Source organism: Elaeis guineensis, chromosome 15 (genome assembly GCF_000442705.2).
Source record: "Elaeis guineensis isolate ETL-2024a chromosome 15, EG11, whole genome shotgun sequence".
NCBI lineage: Eukaryota > Viridiplantae > Streptophyta > Magnoliopsida > Arecales > Arecaceae > Elaeis > Elaeis guineensis.
The window spans coordinates 46,716,253-46,734,220 of NC_026007.2; the positions used below are offsets into that span (position 1 = coordinate 46,716,253).

At 38.2% G+C, this 17,968-nt stretch overlaps 1 pseudogene; it reads right to left on the reverse strand.

Moving 5' to 3' along the window:
- LOC140853957 (uncharacterized) overlaps positions 1 to 17,968 on the reverse strand; it is a 31,469-nt pseudogene that overhangs the window by 9,793 nt on the left and 3,708 nt on the right.

The following is a 17,968-nucleotide window of genomic DNA, read 5'->3' on the forward strand; positions in this document are numbered from 1 at the left end:
TAAAATACCCACAGCCGAAGTCCTCAGTGGAATCGACTACACGACAACTTCACCCGGACTCCTACGGGAGCCGGGCTCCGTCACCGAGAACTCCAACAGCTTCAGCCGCAAGCAGACTCCGCCCGGACTCCTACGGGAGCTGGGCTCCGCCGCCGACATCGACTACAGGACAGCTCCACCCGAACTTCTACGGGAGCCGGGCTCCACCGCCGACATCGACTACAGGACGGCTCCGTCCGAACTCCTACGGGAGTCGAGCTCCGCCGCCGACATCGACTACAGGACAGCTCCACCCGGACTCCCACGGGAGCCGGGCTCCGTCCTCAACGTTAATTGCTGGTAAGCCCCGTCCGGACTCCTACGGGAGCCGGACTTCGCCTTTAACCTTGACTGCAGGAAAACTTCGCCCGGACTCCTACGGGAGTCGGGCTCCGTCCTCGACTCCAACGGCTGCAAGGCAGACTGCGACCGGACTCCTACGGGAGCCGGACGGACTCCTACGGGAGCCGGACTCCGCCGATAACTTCAGCTGCGAGCAGACTCCGCCCGGACTCCCACGGGAGCCGGGTTCCGTCCTCAACGTTAATTGCTGGTAAGCCCCGTCCGGACTCCTACGGGACCCGAACTTCGCCTTTAACCTTGACTGCAGGAAAACTTCGCCCGGACTCCTACGGGAGTCGGGCTCCGTCTTCGACTCCAACGGCTGCAAGGCAGACTGCGACCGGACTCCTACGGGAGCCGGACGGACTCCTACGGGAGCCGGACTCCGCCGATAACTTCAGCTGCGAGCAGACTCCGCCCGGACTCCCACGGGAGCCGGGTTCCGTCCTCAACGTTAATTGCTGGTAAGCCCCGTCCGGACTCCTACGGGAGCCGGACTTCGCCTTTAACCTTGACTGCAGGAAAACTTCGCCCGGACTCCTACGGGAGCCGGGCTCCGTCTTCGATTCCAACGGCTGCAGACAGTCTTCATCCGGACCTCTACGGTGGCCGGACTATGACCACTGCTGAACTTCAGCTGACAGATCAGTATCAGCACTCCCAGGCCATGATCGCGGCCACGATTCTGCTACATTTCCTGCGGCGGATTCCGCGCAGCTCCACCACTCCCTGATAGGCCGCAGTAACGATCGCAGCACTGCTCCACTCCCCATGACGGATCCCGCGCGGCTCCATTACTACCTGACCAGCCACGATAAACGGCCACGATCCTGCTCCACCTCCTGCAATGGATACTACGCGATTCTCTCATCCACTGGCAAGTCACGACGGCAAAACGCCGCCCCACTTCATGCGGCAGACTCCACGTGGCACGCCCCAGCGATAGCCACGGGTCCGTTCCACTACGCTTCGCAGCAAACTCCGCCTGACCCTGGGCAGTCCACTGCCAGACGGTTACAAATGTCGCCATCAATTCGTTGCTTCCTCCGCCTATAAAAGGGGAACTCAGATACGTTATTCGATAAGCTCATTTTCTTATCTCAAAACTCTGCTAAATTCTTCGTTCGAGCACTCCATTCTTGTTGAGGCAGAGAACTGACTTGAGCGTCGGAGGGTCTTGCCGGAGCAACCCCACCTCCGGTTTAGACTTCCTTTGCAGGTCCCGGCGGCGACCGCGGCTTCCCCAACTCCAGCTTCTCCGGCGCAAGCAGATTTTTGCACCAACAGGTTCTATACAACTACATTAGATGCATGAATTAATTAAACTTGAAAGCTTATCTTGTCTCCAGCGATCATCAAAAGTAAATCTAAGATGATGAATGCTTCTAAACAATTAAGTTTTTACTCTTATCACATGATTTTTATTAGATTTATGTGGGTAAATTTTAGATTAATTTAAAAAAAATAGTAATTAATATTAAAAAAATAGTTAGGGTTAGGGTTAGGATTGATTTCATCAAATTAAAGCGTTTCACCTTTTTTTTCTTATATTTTTTTCTATAATAGATAAAAAAATTAGAAAAATTAGTAAGCTATATTCACAAAAAAATCAAAAAAATTAAATATTAAAATTGGTACTTTCTCTGACAACGATGCCAAAAATTGATAGAATCACGATGTTGTCGTTAGAACACCATCCTTATCAAATTAATTTTGATTTTTAAAAATTAAAAATATATAGAAAATAATGAGTTGGGTCGAATCCATAGAAAAAATAGGATTTTGATTTAAAATTTTTGATTTTATAAAAAGAAAATAAAATTTTGAAGAAAGTAATTTTAAGTCAGAAAATAGAATTAAAAATATAAAAAATAAATCAGATATTAAGATCTACTATTTAGATTCTAGCTTTTACTTACAATAAAAATAAATAATAGAAATTTAAAGAGTATAAAATAAATTGGTACTAAGATCTACTAACTAGATCCTAACATCTACTTGCAATAAAAATAAATAACAAAAATTTAAAGTATAAAAAAATAAATTTTATATTAATTAAAATTAAAATTCAATTATAAAAAATTTAAGAAGAATAATAAATTAGAATAAAATTATAACAAAGATCTGAAGTTGATCGATACAGTACTAGGATATTGTATTGATTTTTTGGACCAAGACTTTTGATTGTGATTCGTGGGCTCGTGTGGATGACTCCTAGAGGTCGGATGCATGTGTGGCTTGCAACATCATCCTTAAGCCCAGATCATCAGAGTTAGAATATCTAACTTGCAAGGTAATAGATCTGATCTATTATATTTTATATACATTAGATGTAGTATAGAAACATGTTGATATGATCAACATGTAGTTCTTGCTCTTTATATTTTAATTTTTAATTTAATGCCATGTAATAATCATGTAATAGGATCTTAGATCTAAGAATTTTCTAATTTTATAAGATAAATTTTGATTTATTTTAGTCTTCTGCTGCTTAATCTTGAAAAAGTTTCAAGATCTAAGCCTGAAATTCTAGATCTAGTTCCTTCAATTGGTATCAGAGCATAGGTTGTTTATTACATGATTATTTATACATGCTTAGATTATTTCTTAAATTAGATCTAATTTATAATCTGATTGTTAAATCTGAAATTAAAATTTTTAGATCAATCATGAATTGTAGGTTGTCCTGCTGTAAGGTTTACCTCTTACAGTGCAAAGGTTGTCCTAGTTCGTGTAGATCTATCTTTAATCATAAATTTATTAGATGTGATTTAGATTAAATCTATGATTTATTAGATTTAAAAGATGTTTAAATCTAAAATAAAATCTTTTTGTTAATAATTTCCATGCAAAGAACCATCATATATTTATTTGAAAAATTTGTGCAGCTTAAAGTTGAAATTGTTTCAATTACATGAACCTGTTTAGATTAGATCTAAAGTAGTTTTATGCTTATTTCACTTGTATTTTAATTATGAATCAAACATGCAACTTGGTTGGTAGAACTATGTTGTAAAAATATTTTATAAATATAAAAATTATTTTCAAAAAGTCGAACCCCAACCCTCAGCCCAAAACTTAATTGAGAATTAAGAAGTTGTTAGGTTCTAGGATTGTGAATTGAAGAACCTAAGACACAAACCATAACATATTGGGTTAATGGGTTAGTGAGAATTAGATCCATTAATTAGGTTAGACCTAAGGTTAGATTAAAGATAGACTTAATTAGAGAATTGACTAAATCTAATCAATTGTTGTCTTAGATTAGGTCAAGGATTCTCTAGATCAATTATAATAGTTGTAGTTGGTTAAGTCCATGTCTTTAACGAGAACCAAATGAACTTGATTCTTGGCTAAGCGGTCTAGCACGAACTGTTAGATTGATCTAATCAAAACTAATTAAATAAGTTGGTGTCTAAGGTAAACCAGATCGGTGGTTTTTAATTAGCAGCCCACTTACCTGTCTATTTCTGATGGTGCCTAAGGCAAGCTTTGGCAGACCCTCCCACTGATTGAACTTACCTGGCCTCTTGATGAAATTATATTTTGATCGGATCACTTGACTATTCGAGTTGACTCATGTCAACTAGGTAAATCAGTGTGACTGATTTAGGTGCTCCTAGACTAGCCCTTTTAATGATCTCCCTTAAGCTGACTTGGTGAAGCTAGTGGAAAGATCATGATAAACTGATTCATCTGACCTCCTTCTCTAAATCAATTAAATCTTCTAAAATTATTAGGTCTTTAAAATAAAATAGTTATGGTGATAACTAGATCATAGCCTCCCATTAAGTGGATGATAATGGGTCCATCAGTTGGATAATCATTGGAGGCCCAAAGGCCTGGTGCTTATCGGCTGATGGAATTGTCATTCATAATATGATTTTTTGACTGTATCTTTCTAAATGGTGGTTAGGTTAGCCAACCAAAGTTGGGCTTAATCATTCATTGGCTAGATGGGCCAAGTATGGTCATGTTAATGGTTGGACCTAACCAGACCTTTTCAATTGAGGCCAAAGCCTACTGATTAGGGACTGAGGCAAAATTTAAATTACTAAAAATTATTTAGAGAAATAATTGATTATGAACCTACCCTTAGATGTATATGGGTTGGCCAACCAAAGTTGGGCTTGTGTGCAGTGTAAGTGGATTCTAGTACCCACTAAGGAATTAGGGTAATTCCTCGAATTGGAGGTAGAGGCTACCAATTCGAATAAAATAGTGGGAGAAACTTTTTGATTAAAGTCCAAATCTTTAGGTTTAATGAATCAATTACTAATTAGGTTATAATTTTTTTTTGTGCAGATATGGCCACTTCCTTTCGCTCCGATCATTGTTGGACAATAAAAATTTGGTGGGACCCAACTTCAGTAGCTGGTACCGAAAGTTGAAGATAGTCCTGGAGCATGAACGGATCCTATATGTGATAACAGATCCTACCCCTGAGGAGCTAGCAGTCAATGCACGTGAAACAGTCAAAGATACTTAGCAGAAGTGGCTCAGTGATCGGACCATGGTGCGCTGCATCATGCTGCTGCCATGAGCAACGAGTTCAGTCGCAGATTTGAGACAGCTCAGTCAAATGACATGCTTCAAGTGTTGGAGGATGCCTTTGGCACACCCAATGATGTGGAGAGGTACAAGACTAGTTGTGCTATCTTCAACGCCAAAATGCAGGATGGTGCCTCTGTCACTGATCATGTATTGTACATGATCGAGCTGATGGAGCGTTTGAGCAAGCTCGACTTTTCTTTGCATGAGCAGCTTGGGAAAGATGCAATACTAAACTCGCTGCCCAAGTCTTATTTTCCATTCCTCACTCATTATAGAATGACAAAGCCTGAAGTAAACTATCACGGGTTACTGGGGTTGCTTCAGAACTTTGAGAAGGATCACCAACTCTACAAGGAGTCGGTGAACTTAGTGGGAGGTTCATTTTCTGGTTCTCGACCCTTTAAGAAAGGAAAGAACAACAAGAAGAAGAAAGTGAAGAAGGTGCAAGTTCAGGCTGGAACATCAGTGCAGGGCCAGACCAGAAAGATCAAGCCCGATAAGAGTCAAGCTGAATGCTTCTTTTGCAAGAAGCGGGGGCACTGGAAGAGGAACTGTCCTTAGTACATTGCCTCCCTAGATCCGAACAGGCAGAAAAAAAAGCAAGCTATTGCTGGGCAAGGTATTTATATGATAACTTCTTGTAATTTTTTTTATTTATGATATAACTGACTGAGTATTGGATACCGGTAGTCCTTACCATATTTGCAATTCGTTGCAGGGGTTGCAGGTCAATAGGAGATTCCAGCAAGATGAGAGGTTCCTAAACATTGGAGATAAAAGACTAGTTCTAGTTCTAGTATTAGGAATCTTGAAACTTGTATTTGAGTCCCATACCATTATTCTTAATGATTGTCATTTCTGTCTCAGTTTCTTTTTAAATATTATTTATGTAGGCCTTCTGACCAAAAATAATTATGAAATTTTAATAAAAAAATAAGTTTGTAATATCATTATGAATGGTGTTACTATTTTTTGTGGATATTTGAACAATGATATGTATATGTTATCACAACCTGTTAACGTAGTCTATTCTACAGGCAAGCACCCTAGATTAGATAGTGTATCAGATATCTACTTATAGTACTGTAGGCGAGGTCATATAAACAAATACAGGATAAACAGATTGACTCAAGAGAAAATCCTCGAAGTCAATGATTGTGAATCACTTCCAATCTGTGAGTCCTATCTTCTTAGTAAAATGACCAAGTCACCTTTTACTGAAAAAGGTGAGAGAGCTACTGAGCTCTTGGGCCTAGTACATACTGATGTATGCGAGTCCATGAGTACAAGTGCTAGAGGTGGATATTTCTACTTCATCACTTTCACGGATGATCTATCCAGATATGGATATATCTATCTGATGAAACATAAGTTGGATTCATTTGAAATGTTCAAACGATTCTGAAGTGAAGTAGAAAAATAAACTAGGAAGACTATTAAAACTCTTCGATCTGACCGAGGAGGAGAATATCTTTCTGGTGAGTTTCTCACATATCTAGAAGAGAATGAGATTTTCTCCCAATAGACTCCTCCAGGAACACCACAGCATAATGGTGTGTCTGAAAGGAGAAATCAGACTCTATTAGACATGATCCGATCCATGATGGGTTTTGCCAGCTTGCCAATATCCTTCTGGAGATATCCACTCGAATCGGTCTGTTATCTGTTAAATAGGATTTCAAGTAAGTCTGTAATTAAGACTCCATATGAGATATAGACAGGGCGTAAGCCAGCACTTTCACACCTTAGGGCTGGGGGTGCCCGGCCTATGTCAAATGGTTAGTTACAGATAAACTTGGATCTAGGTTTGACAAATGCACATTCATAGGATACCCTAAAGAGACTAAAGGATATTTTTTCTACCATGCTGATGAACAAAAGGTGTTCGTCAATCTTAAGGCAATATTTTTAGAAAAAGAGTTCTTTGGTGAAGGAACAGTTGCCTCTAAGGTTGAATTTGATGAAGTTCAACAGGTAGAAGGACCAACACCAATAGCTGAACCTGAGTCAGATTTGATTAGATCAGATCTGGAGCCCAATGTACCTGCACCATTAAGGCGATCCAGTAGAATACCGCATCAGTCAGATAGATACTACAGTTTCTTGGTCCAAGACGGTGATCCCATCAAACTCGATGAGAATGATGAGGATCCGATCACCTATATGGATGCAATATAGAGACCTGATTTCGAGAAATAGCTTGAAGCCATAAAATCTGAAATAAAGTCCATGAAGGTCAACAATGTATGGACATTGGTTAACCCACCTGAAGGGGTTAAACCCATTGGGTATAAATGGGTCTTCAAAAGGAAGAGGAGCACAGACGGAAAGGTGGAGACCTATAAAGCCCGTCTGGTTGTCAAGGGGTATTGTCAATATTATGGTATTGACTATAACGAGATGTTCTTCCCTGTGGCAATGCTCAAATCCATTCGGATAATGTTTGCAATAGCTGTCCATCTGGATTATGAGATCTGATAGATGCATGTAAAGACAGCTTTCCTGAATGGAGAGCTGATCGAAGAGGTGTATATGATACAACCTGAGGGGTTTACATCCATAGATGAGTCCAAGGTATGCAAGCTTTAGAGATCCATTTATGGATTGAAGCAAGCTTCTCAGAGTTGGAACATGCATTTTGATAAGGTGATTAAAATGTATAGCTTCGTTAAGAACAGAGAAGAGTCCTGCATCTATAAATGGGCAAATGGTCCAGTTATGGTATTCCTTGTCTTGTATGTGGATGATATTCTCTTAATCGAAAATGACATCCCCGCACTACAGGGAATAAAAGCTTGGTTGTCATCGCAGTTCTCTATGAAGGACTTGGGTGAAGCATCCTACATCCTAGGGATGATCTATAGGGATAGATCTAAAAGGATGCTTGGGTTATCCCAGTCCACATACATAGACACTGTGCTGAAGTGGTTTAGCATGAAAAATTTCAAGAAGGACTGTCTACTGATAGGCCATGAAATTTTTCTCTCTAAGAAGGATTATTCGACAACTCCTGAAGAGAGAGAGCGTATGAATAGAGTCCTATATGCTTCGATCGTAGGATCTATCATGTACGCCATGACATGTACAAAGTCAGATGTGGCATACTCACTAGGAGTAGTGAGTAGATACCAATCTGATCCTGGAGAAAACCACTGAAAAGTGGTTAAAGCCATTCTTAAGTATTTGAGAAATACTAATGACCAATGGTTGGTTTATGGCGAGTCAGATCTAAAACTTGTGGGGTTCACAGACTCCAGCTTTCAATCTGACCATGATGACAGCAGAAGCATGTCGGGTTATATCTTTACTCTGAATGATGGAGCCATCTGCTGGAAGAGTTTCAAGCAGCATACTGTGGCAGACTCTGTTTGTGAGGTGGAGTACATCGCAGCATCGGATGCCGTGAAGGAAGCTATGTGGCTGAGAAAATTCATCACTGAGCTCAAAGTAGCACCCTCCCTCGATGGTCTGATCCTACTCTACTGCGACAGCATTGGTACCATAGCTCAGGCGAAGGAACTCAAAGCACACCAGCAGACGAAGTACATTTTGCGCCGCTTCCATCTGGTCTGGGAGATCGTAGAATTAGATGACGTCGACCTTCAGAAGATCGACAGAAAGGAGAATCTGACCGACCCCTTCACTAAAGCCCTGGCGATAAAGGAGTTCGACAACCATAAGTCAAAGATGGGTATTAGATACTGTACCGAGTGGTTTTAGAATAAATGAGAGTTGTTGAAAAATATATCTCAAAAGTCAATCGTCAACCTGTTGATGGTTGAGCAACCTTATATTGTAATTGATTTGTTAATAAATAAAATATGGTTTTGACATTTTCATCATAAGTTTTCATCTTCTAATGAATTCCGTTGTTGTGATGAAGTCCTTAGGACTATTTAGGTTCGATAAAGAAAGAATTTATCGATTAGTCCTTAAAACTGTTCACGACCAAATGATGGGTTGTTAATAAGGACGACAGCTTCTATCGAGCATAGGTCGTTGTAGGCCATATGAGTTGGTTATACTCTTAACCAAGGAGCGTGGAGATACTAGTATAGCATATAGGTGAGATGTAATGGTACATCATCATTGAACATGACCAACTCAAGAGTATTCTGCTGTCGAGAATATCTCTGATGGGATATAGGTATAAGTATCCCTTAGACCTGAGATAGTCTCAGTGACTTGCAAGCAACTCACTGTGCTTTGGTACTGGACTAACTGAATTTCTAATTCAGTGATGGAAGACTTCTGGGCACAGTCAAGTATTTGTGAAGTCGGAGTGTGATCAATAGGAAATTGACCACTCGATGAGTTGGAGAAGAATAAGTCGTTGTATTTCAATTTAGCAAAACCTTGGCCAGGATAATCCATCAGATAGATTTGATATTTTGAAATACAATGTGGATAACCTAATCAGAGTTGACAGTTAAACTCTGAGATGTCCTATGAGCATTTTGATCAAGGAGATGAATTATATGGAAACTATATCCGCACGGATTCTAAGGATGTTGTTCTACACATTTGACCTATCCGGCCGTCGGATACTATTGCTATAGATGGTCATTTTGATTGGTACAGAAATTTATTTTTATACTACCGACTTAGGTTCAGACCTATGAGGTCACACATATTAGAGTTCACTATTTGATCGGATGGTTGATCAACGATTAAGAATCGTTCTAGGGTTAAATGATCAATACGATTGACATTTAACCTAGTGCAAGTGTTGCAGGAGGATCGATTAGCAATTCGATTGATAATTAGCTTAATTTGATTAAGTTAATGGACTGATATTAAGTCTAATTAAATATAATTTAATTAGATTTGATTTGGACTTGATTGGATCAAGTCCAATTGATTTATTGGATAAGCCAAGTGTAAGGAAAAACTAGTCCTAGTCCAATTAGGACTTGGGTCAACTTAATTTTTAATTTGATTAGAAAATTAAATCAGATTTAAATCTAATTTAATCTAATTAAATTAGATTCTTAATTAGATTAAGATCTATTTTAATTGGGTTGATTTGATTTTGGTTTGAGAAACCAAATTTGAACAAGTCATAGATTGAATCCTAGTAACACTAGGATTCCACCTTGCGCCACCTTAGCCCCCCACGCCCACTCTCTCTTATTTTGTGTGACAAAACCTTCTCTCCCAGGCCTTCACATACACCCAAAGCTTTTCACTCTTTCTCTCTTACATGGAATGTGGTTGTAGACTAAGTCAAAGTAGAAATTAGTTTGGATTTCAAATTCTATGAGATATAATTTTAGAAAACCAAAACTCTTTCCCTATGGCACTGATTTTATCCCAATTTTTTTTGAGATTTTCATGACTTTTATGGCACATATTGTGCATCCTTTTCTGGTGGTCCATGATAGAAAAAGAAGGAGGAGGCACCCAAGAGTTGGGCACCACTTGTCTTGCCCTGTTTGGATTTTCCTTGACTAGGTATTTGACCTAGACAAGAATTCTTCATATCTCATTATTTAAGATGAATTTTTTCTTGAAATTTTTGTGGATTATAGATCATTGAGAGACCTTTGGGGCATGTGAAAATTATAGAGAAAGAGTGTTGGGGCATGGAGATATAATAGACACAAAACTAAGTATTTGGGTTAAAGTAAAGAAAAGAAGAAGAGGGTCTTCTTCTAGGGTTGCTGAGTTCACCTCTTTTCTTCCTCCATCTGTGAGTTTTCTAAGAATGTCTCATATCTAAAACTCTTTCTCTTACGTCTCATCTTTGGAAGAGTCTAAATCAAGAAGAAGGAGGCATCTGATCGACCATCGAAGAAAGATCAGCATAGTACTAGCATACTATGCTGATTTTCTGGACCAGAATTTCTGATCATGATTCGTGGGCTTGTGTGGACGACTCCTAAAGGCTGGATGCATGTGTGGCTCGCAACATCATCCTCAAACCTAGATCAGTAAGGTTAGAATGTCTAACTTGCAAGGTAATAGATCTGATCTATTATATTTTACATACATTAGATGTAGTATAGAAACATGTTGATATGATCAACATGTAGTTCTTGCTCTTTATATTTTAATTTCTGATTTAATGCCATGTAATAATCATGTAATAGGATTTTAGATCTAGGGATTCTCTGATTTTATAAGATAAATTTTGATTTATTTTAATCTTCCGCTGCTTGATCTTGAAAAAAATTTAAGATCTAACCCTAAAATCCTAGATCTGGTTCCTTCAGGCTCCACATTAGTACGACACAACATATAGCTAGCACTTACGTTCCATCCCTTTTTTGTGAGAATTTTTCTTATATGCAGCTTATTCTTTATTGCTAACCATAAAAAAACTTTCATCTTTTCCAGCATCGGTGCCTCCCAAATAATTTTTGAGTATGCGCATCTTATGCCATGGAAGTTAGGTAATTTATAGTGCGAGTCCACAATGAATATAGCATTTTGATCAAATTTCTAAATTAGCATGTTTTCAATGCAAGACAGTCTAATTGGGATGAGTATGCTATGCAATGTCCAACTAACTCATCTCAAGTCTAGGGGCCCTATATACTTCGATGCACCAATTCAAATTTCTCTGGCTCCAATAAGAAGAGATGAACAGACTTGGTTTAAAAGCACGAGCATAGAGTTCCTAAAATGAGAGAAGAGAGTGATCACATTAATTTAAGCATCTTTTCAAAACTGAATGGACTCACCATTCCCAATTCCAAAAGCCACATAGTTCCAAAAAGCAGAATTTTTCGAACAAACATCTTTCCAAATAGGAGAGAGACTCTAAGTATTGTTTCTCATTCTCATACCTATCTTCATCCTCAAATAGTGGGTTCAAACAATCTCATACCACTACAAGTTTGCCAATTGATGTTCAAATCTTAAAATTTGTAAATAAAACCGCAAGCGCACGGTGTGCAGAGTAGCACGACCAGCGAGTACGGGTCGATCCCACAGAGACTTGGTTTTAAAAATGATTTTCAAATCTATGCTCAAGCGAGCTTTAACAAAAATCGAAAGTCGAAAGTTGTTTGCTAAAGACAATAAGACTAAGGATCTAGGGTTTTTGAATCCACTAGATCTAGATTAGGAAATTCTACCTAGAATTTTTCTTATTGATCCTAACGACTACTCCTCTTGTCTTTCTCAAGCATAGATTATGAAGGGACTAAGGCCCAATGATAACCCATCAAGATTCTTTACAGGGGAGTAGTAACTAGGATCCCTTAGGGTTTTCTCCTCCTATGCACTGAATCAAGCATGAACTATGAAGGGACTCTGACCCAACTGTAGTTCATCAAAAATTCTTGGCAAAAGAGGAAGAAAAAGAAACCCTAAGAAAAAGAAAGAACCCTATGTAAAATCCATACTCATGATCTAGCTTCATCGCAAACCCTAGAAGGGATGCTTAGCTAGACATGATCTAAATCTACTTGCAAAATTTAAATATAGAAAAATAAACTACCCTAATTTCATAAATTAAACTATCCTAATTGCATAAATTTAAACTGCATAATTTAAACTAACCTAATTGCATAAAATTAAATTGCATAAATTAAACTATCCTAATTGCAAGAAAAATAAATTGCATAATGTAAAGAGATGAAATTGCATAAAAATAGGATTTTATATATAAAAAAAATTTATTACAAAAACCTCAAAGCTCGAGGCTTGAAAAGAGAGCTAAAAACCCCACTATCTAGGGTTACAAGCTTGATCGGAAGGAAGAATACATAAAACAAGGGCCTTTGGGGGCTTTTTATAGGCATTTGGGGGTTATAAGGTTTTCAAAACTTTCGATGTGGGACTAAGAGGTTTTAGAGAGTTGTTAGAGGGGTTTATGGTGCGCCGATGGGTCCATGGTCCACGCGCCTGTTGCTGTGAACCAGGCGGCTAATCAGATCACCAAATCAGTTGATTTTTGATCAATTTTGATCTGATTTGACTCGGGTTTGACCCAATTGAGTCTTCTTTCTTCATTCTTCAATTCCTGGGTCAATTTAACTCCGTTTTGCATAAAATTTGCATCGTTGGAATCCTCTTTCCTTGTTCTTTCTATTGATGATCTCTTCTTCTGCAAAATATAATAATAAGTATCAATTTCTTAATAAAGTTAGATAATTTAGATATTAATTGATACTTTTTATGTCAATTTGTGACATAAATCACACCCCCCAACTTAATCATTGCTAGTCCCTTAGCAATGTACCAAAATAAGATCATAATTCAAAAAGATCCTTCCTTTGCAAATTAATTTAAGATCAAAATTCAAGAAGTTTTCTAGTATTACTAAGTAATGAGCTTCGAATTAGAATCGGTAGTCGGTCTACTTAGAAGCTTTCTTAGAGTACACTTAAAGTTTTATAGCACTTGTGTGAGTGATAACTAACTTAGTATTTCAGTATTAACTTGTACAGGCCAATTGTATCATTTTTCATAACTTAGTTCGATTAATTTTCTATACACCCCAGATTAAACAAAGAACTAAGGTAGCTTTCACACTGTTTTTTTTTTTTTTTTTTTTTTTTTTTTTTTGCTAAGCATCCTGGCCTTCCCACCACCGTTTGACGCAAATCTCAACACTTGACTTAGGTGAAGAGACCCGGTTACTAGGCTTAGGGCAATCCACATTTACTCTGTGTTTTGCATTTTATTTCAGGCAGGTAGCTCTTTCCTTAAATTCAAATTTCTTCAATTGAGGTGTAGAGAAAATTATCTAATTTAAATAATACTCAAATCCTTAATTGACCTTACAATTAACACCTACTTTACCTTGTTAGTGTGCATGTGCAATTGGAAGTGCTAATAGTCTTTAAATGACCTAAGCCACCAAGAGTCTAACCAGCTAATCTTCTCCGTGACTCACTACATTAGCAAATACTTTCTAACTTACTCTTATTTCTTTTATAGATTAATTTATTTCATATATATATATATATATATATATATATATATATTTTTACATAATATATTAAATGCAAGAAATAACTCATAGTGAAAGGAAAAAGAAATGATAACACCTGATTTTGTTCAAGCTCTCCCCCCAACTTGACCGACATTGTCCCCAATGGAGTTTATCTAATTTAATTGTCCTAAGCAAACTGAAAACAAAGAAAGCATTAGAAATTAAATAAGCTGGGTTGCCTCCCAGAAGCGCTAAGTTTTATGTCTTCAGCCAGACCAAACCTCGAAGCAACTTAATCAGAATAAGTTGGTTCATAAAGAACCATGGCATCTTCAATAGTCTTGACAGGTAATTCCAAGAATGGTTTTAATCGTTGACCATTAACTTTAAAGATAACACCATTACTTGGGTTTTCAATCTCAACAGCTCCATGTGAAAAGACTTCCTTTACTAAAAATGGTCCTGTCCATCTAGACCTAAGCTTTCCTGGAAACAGATGTAATCTAGAGTTATATAAGAGTACCTTTTGTCCGATATTGAAAGTTTTTCTCATAATTGATTGATCATGAAATGCTTTGGTTCGTTCCTTGTATATCTTTGCATTTTCATAGGCTTCATTTCTAAGTTCTTCTAATTCATTCAACTGAAGCTTTCTATGGTTTCCAGCGTCGTTCAAATTTGTATTTAGTTGTTTGATGGCCCACATGGCTTTGTGTTCTATCTCAATAGGCAAGTGACATGGTTTACCAAACACAATCCTATAAGGAGACATTCCTAGATTGGTCTTGAAAGCGGTTCGGTATGCCCAAAGTGCATCAATTAATTTCAAAGACCAATCCTTTCTATTGACACTAACAGTTTTTTCCAGAATTTGTTTGATTTGTCGGTTTGACACTTCAACTTGTCCACTAGTTTGAGGATGATATGGTGTGGTCAATTTATGGGTGACATTATACTTTTTCATCAATGTTGCAAAAGGTCAGTTACAAAAATGGGTTCCTCGATCACTAATGATTGCCCTAGGAATACCGAAACGGGAGAGAATATTTTTTTAAGAAACTTAATGACCATTTTGCTATCGGGTGTTCTACATGCAATTGCTTCTACCCACTTTGAAACATAATCAACTGCTACTAGAATATATTTATTTCCAAAGGAATTTGGAAATGGTCCCATGAAATTGATTCCCCAAACATCAAAAACTTCAACTACCAAGATTGGGTTGAGTGGCATCATGTGTCGCTTGGTGATTCGACCCATTTTCTGACATTGAGCACAACTTTTACAATATTCATGAGCATCCTTAAACAAATTGGGCCAATAAAAACCACATTGGAGAACCTTAGCAGCAGTTTTCTTAGACGCGAAGTGACCCCCACATGCTTGATCATGACAAAAAGATAAAATATTCATGACTTCGTTATCTGGGATACACCTTCTAATAATTTGATCAGGATATTGTTTAAAAAGATAAGGATCATCCCAAATGAAATACTTCACTTGGGCAAAGAATTTATATTTATCCTGCTTAGTCCAATGAGAAGGTATCTTACCTATGGCTAAATAATTTACAATATCAGCAAACCAAGGTTCAGTAGACACAGACATGAGTTGCTCATCTGGGAAAGATTCATTGATGGGTGGTTCACTAGATGGTGCGACTGAAATTCGGGACAAATGATCTGCTACAACGTTCTCAGTGCCTTTCTTGTCCCTAATTTTTAGGTCAAATTCTTGAAGGAGCAAAATCCATCTGATTAAACGTGCCTTGGCATCCTTCTTTGCTAGGAGATGTCTAATGGCTGAGTGATCGGTGTAAACAATGGTGTGGGTCCCAACCAAATAAGATCTAAATTTCTCTAAAGCAAAGACAACGGCAAGGAACTCCTTCTCAGTTGTGGTGTAGTTAAGCTGCGCATCATTTAAGGTTTTACTTGCATAATATATCACTCTAGGCAGCTTATTTATTCGTTGACCTAAGATTGCACCCACAACATGATCGGACGCATCACACATTAATTCAAATGGTTCAGACCAGACAGGAGGATGAATGATTGAAGCTGATACAAGTGCATTTTTTAAAAATTCAAAGGATTCCAAGCACTCATGAGTAAATTCAAATTTGGTATCCTTTGCCAAAAGATTAGTCAGTGGATGTGCTACTTTGCTAAAGTTGGCAATAAACCTTCTATAGAATCCAGCATGACCTAAAAATGAACGTATTTCTTTCACAGATTTAGGTGGTGGAAGACTTGCAATTAGATCTATTTTGGCCTTGTCCACTTCAATCCCCTTTTTAGAAATGACATGGCCAAGAACTATTCCCTGTTTGACCATAAACTGACATTTTTCCCAGTTGAGAACTAGGTGCTTCTCCTTACATCGTTCTAGAACTAATTGCAGGTGATTCAGACACTCGGAGAAGGTTAGACCAAAAACAGAAAAGTCATCCATAAAAATTTTTAGAAATCGTTCTATCATATCTGAAAACATGCTGATCATGCATCTCTGAAAGGTTGCCGGTGCATTACATAGTCCAAAGGGCATTCGTCTATAGGCAAAAGTACCAAATGGACAGGTGAATGTAGTCTTTTCTTGATCTTCAGCGGCTATGGGGATCTGGTTGTAACCGGAGTATCCATCAAGAAAACAGTAAAACTCTTGTCCGACTAGTCTTTCCAACATTTGATCAATAAATGGCAAAGGAAAGTGATCTTTCCTTGTCGCAGCATTCAACTTTCTATAGTCTATACAGACCCTCCATCCCGTTTGGGTCCTAGTTGGGATAAGTTCGTTTGCATCATTTTGGACCACTGTTACCCCAGATTTCTTGGGTACTACTTGAACTGGGCTTACCCAAGAGCTATCAGAAATAGGATAAATTATTCCACTATCTAGGAGTTTCAGAATCTCCTTTTTAACTACATCCTTCATAACTGGATTAAGCCTTCTTTGGGCTTCTCTTGTTGGTTTAGCCTCTTCCTCTAAGTATATTCTATGTTGAACTATAGAAGGGCTTATTCCTTTGATATCTGCTATGGTCCAACCTATTGCTTCCTGATTTGCTTTTAGAACTGACACTAACTCTTCCTCTTGCTTGGGATCTAGGTCTGATGCAATAATTACAGGCAAAGTTTCTTTGGGTCCTAGATATGCATACTTGAGATGTTCTGGGAGGGGTTTCAGTTCTAAAATGGGTGCTTCCTCTATCGATGGTTTAGGTGATGGTTTCACCATCTCAATGATTGGTTCAGTAGGAAGTGTCGATTCCTGATTAATCTGATTTTCTTTAAGTATTTCATTGACATCCTCAGACTCATGGATTAACCAGGGGTTAGACTCTAGGTCGACTTCATCATCACTAATGTCAATGGATTCATAAATACCATCTTGGACTACATTGACATCAGCATGAGAAGAGGATTCCTGTTCTAAGTTAAAAACATTAAGCTCAATGGTCATATTCCCAAAGGATAACTTCATTAGACCATTTCGACAATTGATTTCAGCATTGGCCGTAGCTAAGAATGGTCTTCCTAAAATGACAGGTATATGTCCTTTAGGATTCGCAACTGGCTCAGTCTCTAAAACAATAAAATCTACAGGGAAAATGAAATTTTCAACCTTTATCAGAACATCCTCGACCATTCCCTTAGGGATCCTGAGAGATCTATCGGCTAACTGTAATGTGATCCCAGTAGGTTGAAGTTTTTCTAATCCTAGTTGTTCATACACCGAATATGGAAGGATATTCACACTAGCTCCTAGATCTAGCAAGGCCTTTTTTATATTGGTTTCTCCAATAACACAAGAAATTGTTGGAGCTCCAGGGTCCTTATATTTAATTGGCACATGGCTAGATAGGTATGAACTGACACTTGCAGCCAAAAATGCTTTCTTTGGTACATTAGTGGTCCTTTTCCTAGTGCAAAGATCTTTTAAAAATTTGGCATAAGTTGGAACCTGATGGATTATATCTAAAAGAGGAATATTAACTTGGACTTGTTTAAATACCTCTAAAATTTTGTCTAAATGTTCAGATTTATTAGATTTCAGTCTGTTTGGAAAAGGAGCTCTAGGACTTTTAAGTACTGGACTAGGTAAATTTTCAGTTTCTGGTGCTTGAGGTTGAAAGGTAGTAGTTTT